Below are 11,288 nucleotides of genomic sequence, written 5' to 3'. Positions count from 1 at the left end.
CAGAGGAGCGTGTCCAACCGTGACACTACACTCTCACTGGTTCAGACCAGAAGCTCCATCCAGCTGTTAAACTGCACAGGCAGCAACTGTTACAGGCAGAAGAACAGCACGACGCAGCATTTGCAGTGTTACTCTCTACAACAGGAACACACTTACACTCAGCCGCTGCAAAGCTTGGACCAAAAGCTCTACAGCTTTTACGTCTCATTACAATAAGGGAAGGAGGAACACCATCAGGTGGTGTTCAGCTCTGTCCTGTTGTTGCTCATCAGTGGGAGACTGCGGCACCCACGGTGTGGGACGGAGAGATTTCGCAGGTCTTTCCTCCCCACTGCTGTCAGACTCCATAATAAAGACTTTAACTGATCAAGCACACACATCCATACATATGCAATAATACTAAGTGCAATAATCCTTTCTGTCATCGTTGTATTTTTACTCAGTTGTATATAGTATTTGTATTTGTATTCTATTTTTATCTTATTGTATATTTATTTTATTTTATTCTACTGTATATAGTATTTTATTCTATTCTGTACAGTTGTGTACTGTATTTATTCTTATTGTATTCTAATTTTTTGCCTCATAACTTTTGCACTGTCCACTCCTGCTGTGACAAAACAAATTTCCCACGTGTGGGACTAATAAAGGTTATCTTATCTTATCTTATCTTATCTTATCTTATCTTATCTTATCTTATCTTATCTTATCTTATCTTATCAGTGCAAACGCTGCTTCTGTGTGCAGGAGTGTCCTTCAGCAAGTGTTTGTGGGAAGAAATTTAATTACAACAGTACTCACAATCCCGTGATTTAGGCCTGTGACTACAGTGTTACGATGAAGTCTTCTTGTGTATATTCGAGAACAACGACTGCGCTCACTCCTGATTAGAAATCACTGCACTTCCTGTTCTAAAGCATCTTTTGTGCAGGTTAAGTGTTCTGGAGCTCTCGATCTCCTCCGAGTACATTTGACACACGACACATCGGCTCTGATGCATTTTAGATGAAAAACAAATCTTTGTGTTGGATAATTAACTCTGAGCTCTTTCTACATGTTCGAACATGCAACAGCATTTCTCCTACAGAGACACTGAAAATCACACATTCACTGACTTTTATACCTTTACTCATTCAATATTCGCACCTTGTTTTTACTGTGGTTCATCTGTGACATGAACCTCTTCCACACGAAATATGCCAGGTGTTGATTCCAGCTGTGGTTTGTTGTTTTGTTTCAAATCATGTTTTTCATTTATTCTCTTTGTCAGGGATGGAAACAGACACATGAACCCACGAGTCAAACCTCCACAGTCAGGAAGCATTTAAGGTGGAATTCTTTAAATGCTTCACGGGTACAAAATGACCCCAGCTGACGGAAACTGCACGCGTTTACCCTTACCCTTGTTTTAATGACTTCTGTGAGCACATTATCGCGCTATCGGTTATTTCTCGCCGACCTCGATTCGCCTCCACGTGCGGCTAACTGAGCTGATCCGCCGGTTAGTCACAAACATCCGAAACACAAACGTTAATGTTGGAAAAACTGGGCGGGTTTACAGTAGGTGCTATTCCGGCTCCTAACCGGGCGAGTCCGAGCCAGACCAAACCAGTTCCATCCAGTTCCACCCACTGGAACTACTCTCCTTCCTCTAGCTCTGTTTTCTTTCTCTCTCACACACACAGATCCCTTGGGAGCTTGGCAGACATCCTACTCAGTTAACTAGAGGGATAAAGCAAACTGTCTGCACAGCTCTTGAGGAACGCCATAGCAACCTTTTCTCTCCTCCGAATAATCCCACACTTTCACTCTTATCCCTGAAAGTTCTTCCTTTGCTCGAAAAATCGACACTAAACACACAACAAACTTCATCATAAAGACCAGGAGATAATGCTCTTGTGTCTGAGAATGTTTTAATTAGTTTTGAGTTCTGGGTTGGATTCAATCAGATAATCCTGCCTCTGCTCGTCTGCACCTGCTTCGTGGCTGTGAGTCACTGTATTCAATTTGCATTTGCACTCTTTTCGAATCATGGAACAAATTACATAATTGCTTAAATGCTTGAATGTATTTTTTTCTTTTCCTTTCCCTTTTTGTTACACAACTGGCACATCCAGTTCCATCTTTTTAGAGAACCGGCTCTTTCGGCCCGGCTCACTAAAAAGAGCCGGAAATCCCATCACTACCGAATGTTTGACCCAAAACACTGAATTTAAGAACTGAAATTGAATGGTGAGAAGTGAAACTGAAAGCATAATTAAATGTCGTGCCAAAATTAAAGAAGGATGGAATACAATTTCAAATTAATTCATTTTCATAATGTAAAATTCAGTTTCAATTTAGTGATGATCATTTTTAAACCAATAAATTGAATTTCAAATTAGGCTAATTCAAATTCAGTGTTAAAAAGCATTTACTCAAGTTACAATTCAGATTCAATCTGAGCAATTCAAATTCAAATTTAACTTATTCAAATTCAGTTTCGGATGGCACAAAGTTCTGGCCATACAAAGAGTGGAAAACAGGATTTAACCTCTGAAACAAATGCTTCCCAAGGGAAAACTATCAATCGTATCTAGAAAATTCTTTCACCTTGAGCGGCAGGAACCTCTAGTGTATCAAATACTGAATTTTCATGTTTGTAGAGTTCATGCTGACCATATAAAGCAGCCTTCCCCTCTGATTTTCAGCCGAAATTAGTTAGAGTTAACATTATTGTCTATGAGAGACTTGGATGAAGGAGGCTGTGCTTTGATGGCATTTGTGAGAAAACCTTAAAACACATCTCAAAGAGAATAACACTGGATGAAAGAAGATAACAATAGCTACATTTTAATGTCTATATTATACATATAGGGCAAAAGGTTTGGGCGGGAAAAAAAGCAGGAGACATTTTTCTTTATATTCTTCACACGATCTGATATCGTCGTGTTGGTGTTGTTCCCAGGTCAACATAGTAAATGTTGTTCCAGGATCAACATTGCAAGTGACCAATCAGAATGTTGTGATGTCATACTTTTGCGACTTCGGGAAAACCCGCCATAAAACAAAAAACTGTACTTAAGCTGCGAGAAACCGCCTCTGTCCGCCGATCAACGGACCCTGACCCTTTAATAAACGCTAAGCAGAACTGATATTGTCCTTGCAACATTAGAATTTTATAAATGCACGAATGGCTTGGTGCGCCAAAGAATAAAGTCACAACAATGTGATTGGTCACTTGCAATGTTGAACCTGGAACAACATTTACTATGTTGTTCCAGGAACAACACCAACACGACAATATCAGATCATCAATATTCTCCACCCTCAGGTATTACAGCAGGTCATGTGATCATTCAGTGGTGGGAAAATTCCCAGAAAAATCGAATTCTTCATAAAACATAAACTGCTCTTATGAAAAAGAAACATAAAAGATATCAAAACACAGATTTAGTCAATAAAAGTCCGAAGTCTTGTGACCTGTATAAAGTTTAAATGATGTTTCTGCAATAAAGTATGCCTGAGTGGTAGGGCTGCAAGCTGGTCTGGGTTTGTGCCTTCTTTTAGACGTTTTGCAATTCAAATGAATGGGGAAACTTCCTTAGTTTGTTGTTTGTATGGATCTGTGTGTACGTGTGTGTGTGTGTGTGTGTCTGTCAGACTGAAAACAGAGACATTAAATTGGCTTAGATGAATTGAAATGTGGGAGAATCAACAACAAACAGGCAAATGGTTTCAGTTCTAATCATCCAATCAGAAATGATCATTCTAAAATCAACTGATTTTAACTCCCCAGATTTGAACAACCTATTTCCTGAAGAGAAAGAGAAAACTACCCCAGCAGTGAGATCTTAAGAGATCCACAGCCTGTGGCTCTTCAATGGGGTGTCACAGGGTCCCCAGGGGAAAAAAATTGTAACTGTAAAACAATAAAATAAATATTATTCTGTAGCAATTACACAAGAATATCCAGTAATGTCCCTGCCTACAATTAAACACATTCACTTACTGAAAATCATCTGCTGTGGCAAATGGGTGCAAGCCTTTGACCACAAACTGAGTCACTGCTCGGTGACATTCGTCTATCCTGGCCTGAAAGGAGACGCTACCGGTAGACTGCAGCGAGAACTGCCAGCATCTGAGCCAGACTCTGTCTGTCTCTCTCATCATGGTCGCCTAAATGCACAGTAATGGCAGGTTTGTAATAAGGCAGATCGCGCTAACATAATATGCACTGTTAGTTGATTATTTACCTGCCGCATTAAAGGGAGAGGACGTGCAAACGTTACCGCTGCTGCTGGGCTGAGATTCACGAGTCCGGAGCGGAATTAAAAACACGACATTCATTTAAGGTCATCGCGTGTTTTGTGAGCAAATGCTTTTGCATGTTCATAGTGTTTCCTCCCTTAAATGAAATATGTACTTTGCAAGTATTGCAAGTTGCCCTGTTGTCATCCGTTCTCGTAAAGTGTAACCAAACTTTTGAGCATTTGAGCCGCTTAGGCGCCGTGTTTCCTGCCAGGTAAATGACTCTCCGCAACGTGGTGACGTCAATCGGGGCGACTGGAATCGATAAGGGAATCGTTTGCAAAAATGGCAAACAATTCCAAGGAATTGAAACCCATCCCTAATTCCCATACATTTAAATTCACCAACTGAAAATAACTGCCAACAGCTTTCAGTTGGACTGAAGTAAATACTGACGACATGACTGCCAGGTCAGTTGTGAACAGGATCTATCAGGTTGTAAGGAGGGCAAATCAGAAGCATGAAAAGTCCTGTTACATTGGCACACTTAATAAAAACACCGGCTCACTTTTAGTCCTGACCGTGGCACAGTTTTGCCTCTTTTATCTCTTTGTATGTCACATCTCCTGGTGATTAATACAACAGCAGCACTGCCTCTCGTGCGTTTGTGTTTAGGCGCACAGTTTGAAGGTTTGCAGGGACGTGAAACAATAGCTCCCCTCAAATGTGGTGAACCGAAAGTAACAAGCCTGTTTTAAAATGTGAGGAGTAGAAAGTACATATATTTGTTTAAACATGTAGTAAAAGTAAAATACTCAAGTACAGACAGTTACCTCCCACCTCTGGTCACCACAAAAAAGACATAGAATCCCACTGTCACAGTGACCTGAGTTGGGCTGCCCTGCGAAACTAAAGTTAAAGGAATAATGTGAAGTTATTCAGATGTTCAGATGTTTCTCCTTATCTGTTCCACTCACCTCTGCCCTGCTTTTCTCCTCTCTATATATTTTCTTCCTCCTTTGTTACTCACAGAGATCCACTTCAGCTGCTGTCGTGTTTAGATTTGTTTAAACAAAGTCAAACATGCCACTTACAAAGGGAGAGGGTGGAGTCGGGAACATACTGCCACTGGCCTGAGGGCCTCAAACAGTTTCCTGGTACCAAGCTACATCTCTGCTAGAAGCTCCCTAGATCATTACAGCTGGCAGGTACCACCGTAAGTAAAGTTCTGCACCCTTCAATGCGCCAGACTGCCCGAGTGACGAGCAGCACAAGGCAGATACGAGATTACTCTATGACCCCTCGTACGTTAGTCTGGAATGGAGGGTCGAAGCAAAGCAGCAGGTGATGTTAGTGTGACACAAGTACATCATAAATATACTGTTAGATGCTAAACGTTAAACACTTCAATTAAATTGAATGTGCTAGATGTGAGAAACTGTCTGGAACAAAAATGAGAAAAACCGGACAAGTTGTTTGAGGAGTTCTGCTCTAACACTGCATGCAGAGTGTGAACAGCTGGAGCTTCGTCTTATTATTTCTGCACAAGAAGACCTTTAAAACTTGTTTAACCCTTGAGCATCCCTCAAAATTTATACCCATTAGCTCCCCTTCGTACCCACACGGGTCCCCTGACAAAAGGTGATATAGCAATATCATATATGAATTTTTTTTCTGATTTTTTTCACATCAGATCTTTTAACCTCCTAGGACCTGGCGTCCACATATGTGGACATCACATTTTGGGTTGTCTAGACCAAAATACTAAATCTTCCTATACAAGGGCCTGATATCCACTTACGAGGACATTATACAGCTACTGTTCTATCGAAATTTAAAATGAATGGTTCATATGTGGACCTCGTTTTTATCAGAAACAAATATCAGGTAAAGAAAATCTGGTAATCTGGTTCTTTGTTTTTACATTCATCAGGTCCCAGTCAATCCAAAAAGCAAAGAGAAATTAAAAGTGCATGCCATGAAAGAGTTCGGGTCTTAGGAGGTTAAGTGTACACTTTCCAACGATAATAAATCTGACAACAAGTTGCAATCAGACAAAATCAGAACATTTAATCAGAAAAAATGCATTAAAGAAAGACTGGCTTTGATTTTCAGGCTGAAGTAGATGCCTTCATATGGATGCATTACAGCTGTGTAAGAATTTGTATTAAAAATGTGATTTTAATGATTTACAGTGGGGCAAAAAAGTATTTAGTCAGCCACCGATTGTGCAAGTTCCCCCACTTAAAATGATGACAGAGGTCAGTAATTTGCACCAGAGGTACACTTCAACTGTGAGAGACAGAATGTGAAAAAAAATCCATGAATCCACATGGTAGGATTTGTAAAGAATTTATTCGTAAATCAGGGTGATTTTATTTATGATTTTATTAATTTTTTAATAAAATCATATTAAAAATATTAAATATTTTTAATATGATTTTTAATAATCAATTAAAAACTCTCAATTTACCAGTCGATCTACGTCCCTACCCTCACAAATGGCCACGAGCTGTGGGTAGTGACCGAAAGAACAAGATCGCGGATACAAGCGGCAGAAATGATCTTCCTTCGAAGGGTGGCTGGCCTCTCCCTTAGAGATAGGGTGAGAAGTTCGGCCATCCGGGAGGGGCTCAGAGTAGAGCAGCTGCTGCTCCACATAGAAAGGAGCCAGCTGAGGTGGTTCGGGCATCTGACAAGGATGCCTCCTGGGCGCCTCCTGGGTGAGGTGTTCCAGGCATGTCCCACCGGGAGGAGGCCCCGGGGCAGACCCAGGACACGCTGGAGAGATTATATCTCTCGGCTGGCCTGGGAACGCCTTGGTGTTCCCCCGGACAAGCTGGGGGAGGTGGCTGGGGAGAGGGAGGTCTGGGTCTCTTTGCTTAGGCTGCTGCCCCCGCGACCCGGCCCCGGATAAAGCGGATGAAGATGGATGGATGGATATTAAAAATATTCAGTTAAAAAACAACTTTTGTAAAAATAGATGAATCATGTGGCTGCAGCCCAGCCTGAACAGTGGACGCCATCTTTGCTTCTATCTGATGGATTTCATTTTCATGATCTTGTTTTCTTTGATTGCCAAATCTGCTGAGAAAGGACATTTTATCTAGCAGCCTGTCCTCAAAGCCTCCCCCAGGCTGACACCCAACGCTCCTGCCAGCAGGGACGAAGCCACCTCAAACTGCTGCACCTTATTTGTATGGCTGAGCTCCGCCTCCAGCTCAGTCTGCGTCGCGCTGGCTCTTATGATCCCGATAATCTCGATGGTGACGCTCTGGACTGCAGCACTCTGAACCTGCACACAAATATCAGGACAGGCTGAGAATCTCATAAACAGCTAAACAGGTCGACAGGTAGCCCGACATTTAGAACCACAGAGAGCTCACGAGGCATGACTGGTTCAAAAAAACCTCAAACTGTGATAAAGACCAGGACCAGATTCTTCCTGAGTGCTGCTTTTAAGTAAATGGCAGAGAAATATGACTGGCTGCCTTCAGCAAGTCTCTAATGACCTGCTGGTTAGGAGAAAATAAACTTTCAGAATAAGAGCGTGGGGGGTTAAGCAGTGTTATACAGAGCTGAGAGAGTTATCAAAGATACCTGTGTTACTGCAGTCTGTGTGTCATACGCTGCCCAGATTAAAATCAGCAGCTACCTTTTGGATTTTGGTAGAATCTGTTGAGTTCAGCGATACTGAATCCCAGAAGTGATTGGTCTTTACTTTGGTCACCCTGGCAATGTCTCCACATGATCTCCAAAAGTTGATTCTGTTCATCTGGACGTAGCGTTTTGTGGGAGAAACGTTTCGTCATCATCAGGTGACGTCTTCAGTCTCAGCTGACTGCAGGTTTCAATCTTATAAACAGTACATCTGCATAATGACTGAAACCAGCCCACTGAAGGGACAATGGGCTGGGAGGTCAGTTCCTTAATCTTAATTATGCAAATTCTCATGACCATTGATCAACAACCACAGATCAATAACCATGAGTCCCATTCACAGAGAGTTGGGGAATGGCTGCAATCACAGCATTGTAAGATGGTGACAGATGTACCCTTAGGCCCCTCCTCCATTCAGAGATGGTCTTTCCCTTTTCACGTAAACGGCCTCCTTGACTCCGCCCTCAAACCAGCGTTCCTCCCTGTCCAGGATGTTACATCCTCATCATTGAAAGAGTGTCCACTGGCCTGTAGGTGTAAATAGACCGCAGAGTCCTGGCCTGACGAGGAGGCTCTTCTGTGTTGTGCCGTCCTCTTAGCCAGAGGTTGTTTGGTTTCCCCGATGTATAAATCCTGCCAATCCTCCTGCACTTAACAGCGTACACTATGTTACTCTGTTTGTGTCGGGGACCCGATCCTTGGGGTGGACCAGTTTTTGGCGCAGCCTGTTTTGGGGTTTAAAAGCCACAGAGACCTGGTGTTTAGAGAAAATGCGTCTCAGCTGCTCCGATACTCCTGACACGTACGGGTTCACTACAGGTTTTCTCTTAGGCAGCGGTTGTCCTTCTCTCCTGGATCAGCTGGAGCTTTCTTTTGGCGCCTTCCCGCCTTTGACAAAAGTCCAGCTGGGATAACCACATTTACTCAGGGCCTTCTTGATGTTCTTCTGCCTCCCTGGCTGCTGTGTCTGTGGGGAAGGTGATCGCTCTGTGTTGTAGCGTCCTGATGACGCCCAGTTTGTGGATGATGAGAGTCAAACCTTAGATACTGATCTGTTTGTGTAGGTTTAAGGTACACGTCAGCTTTTAGATGTCCCCCATTACTGATGGAAATCTCACAGTCTAAGAAGGCTAACCTGCCACTTTTCATATCCTCCCTGGTGAATTTGATGTGTCGGTCCACCGAGTTAATGTGATTTGTGAATTGTGGCACGTCCTGAGATTTGATTTTCATCCAGGTGTCATCCACATATCTGAACCAATGGCTTGGTGGTGTTCCAGGGTAGGATAGCAAAGCCTTCTTTTCCACTTCTTCCATGTACAAATTTGGCCACGATGGTTGAAACTGGGGAGCCCACGGCACACCCATGTTTCTGCCTGTAGTACTGACCCTTGTATGTGAAGTAGGTGGAATGAAGACACAGCTCCAAAAGCAAACACACCTAGTTGATGCTGAGAGCGGTCCTGTTGCTGAGCTTGGGGTCATCCTGTAATCTCTTACGGACTACCTCCAACGCTTCCGTGACTGGGATGCAGGTGAAGAGAGATGTAACGTTGTACGAGACCATGGTTTCATCTCCCTCCATAATGACATCTCTCACCTTTTCAACAAAATCCAAAGACCATCTCTGGATCGAGGAGGGGCCTAAGGGTACATCTGTCACCATCTTACAATGCTGTGATTGCAGCCATTCCCCAGCTCTCTGTGAATGGGACTCATGGTTATTGATCTGTGGTCTTTGATCAGTAGGTTTTGGTCAGTGGTTGTTGATCAATGGTCATGAGAATTTGCATAATTAAGATTAAGGAACTGACCTCCCAGCCCATTGTCCCTTCAGTGGGCTGGTTTCAGTCATTATGCAAATGTCCTGTTTATAAGAAACCTGCAGTCAGCTGAGACTGAAGACGTCACCTGATGATGACGAAACGTTTCTCCCACAAAACGCTACGTCCAGATGAACAGAATCAACTTTTGGAGATCATGTGGAGACTCTGTCAGGGTGGTCAATGTAAAGACGAGTCGCTACTATGATTCAGTATCGCTGAACTCAACAGATTTCACCAGAATTTTTAAGGTAATTTCTGATTCTGGCTTCAGTTTGAAATGTGTTTTATATTTGGTATTGATTCAAAGCAGAGACTGTCAGCTTTGACCTCCTACTGGAACATTTCCTCACTGTTGTTGAGTCTCTGCTCTCTAGTTAATCCAGCCGTACCTGTTCTAAGTGCCCCCACCAGGTGGTTCACTGTGAGGGTCTCCCTGTGGTCCGACAGACTCATCTCCACCATCTTGGACTCCAGCTGGTGACATCAGTCTTTGCTCTGCTCTGTGAGCTGGAGGGTGACTCCAGAACATGTTCATGTGCTGTTACCTGAGCAGAACCAGGACTGTCTGCTGCAGGACAAGATGGTGGATTTGGAGTTCTTCTGCAGGATGAGACTCACTATGAAATCATCATTGCTCACTTTTTTAAATAAACAGTTCTTCAGTTTTATTGGTTCAACATGTCCTGATCTCTACGGTCAATCTGGTGTTTTGCAGGTTCAAAGTGCCACAGTCGAGAACGTCACAATCGAGATCATTGGGATCAAAGACACCAAGAAGACTGAAACAGAGGTGGATGCACAGATCGGCAGCGGAGAGGTGCAGTCCTTTGTGGCGACTTCATCCCTGCTGGCAAAAGCGTTTGGTGTCAGACTGGAGGGCGACTTTGAGGACAGACTGCTGGAGAAAATGCCGTTCTCAGCAGATGTAGAAATAAAGGGAAACAAGATCATGAAGATTAAAGCGAAGGAGAAGTAAAGATGAGTTCCAGTGTTCAGGCTGCAGATTTTGAGTTTCAATAAAAAATGTAAATCTCTCTTGAATCAGTTTTATATTCCAAATCATGAAATGTGTGCTGTTTCTTTCTTCTTTCCTAACTGGTTATTCTGATTTTTCTTGTCATCTTTTTTCCTGTGTGTAAGAACTGTACGTTTATATTCATGTTGTCAGTGCTGTAATGCAGTAGATTCTCATAATCATAACTAATGGCTCTGATGTTGAGGATGATGGAATGTTTATGTTGGAATAAAAAAGGCTCTGATTTAACTGTTTGTTCTGTAAATCTGTTTACAAAATCCTCCTGTGTCTGATTTCCTGTCACAGGAAAAGCAACAGTCAGCAGTAAAGTGACACAGATCCTCGTGCAGACAGAAAGCAGGGCGAGCACTCGTGGGGCTCAGAGGCAGTGAGCTCAGCTCTGTTGTGTGACTCTTTCCCAGCTCTCTGCTTCCATGGAGTCTCCTCATGGGGCCGGCCCACCGTGGCTTTTCCACCATGAAATATCATTACCATCCTTTATCTCAGTCTCGCTGTCTGTTAAGCTTCCTCCTTTAGTTGTTTTGAGATTAGTCAGG

Source organism: Astatotilapia calliptera, chromosome 10, assembly GCF_900246225.1.
Source record: "Astatotilapia calliptera chromosome 10, fAstCal1.2, whole genome shotgun sequence".
NCBI classification, from domain to species: Eukaryota; Metazoa; Chordata; class Actinopteri; order Cichliformes; family Cichlidae; genus Astatotilapia; species Astatotilapia calliptera.
Note: the sequence above shows the minus strand (reverse complement) of the source record.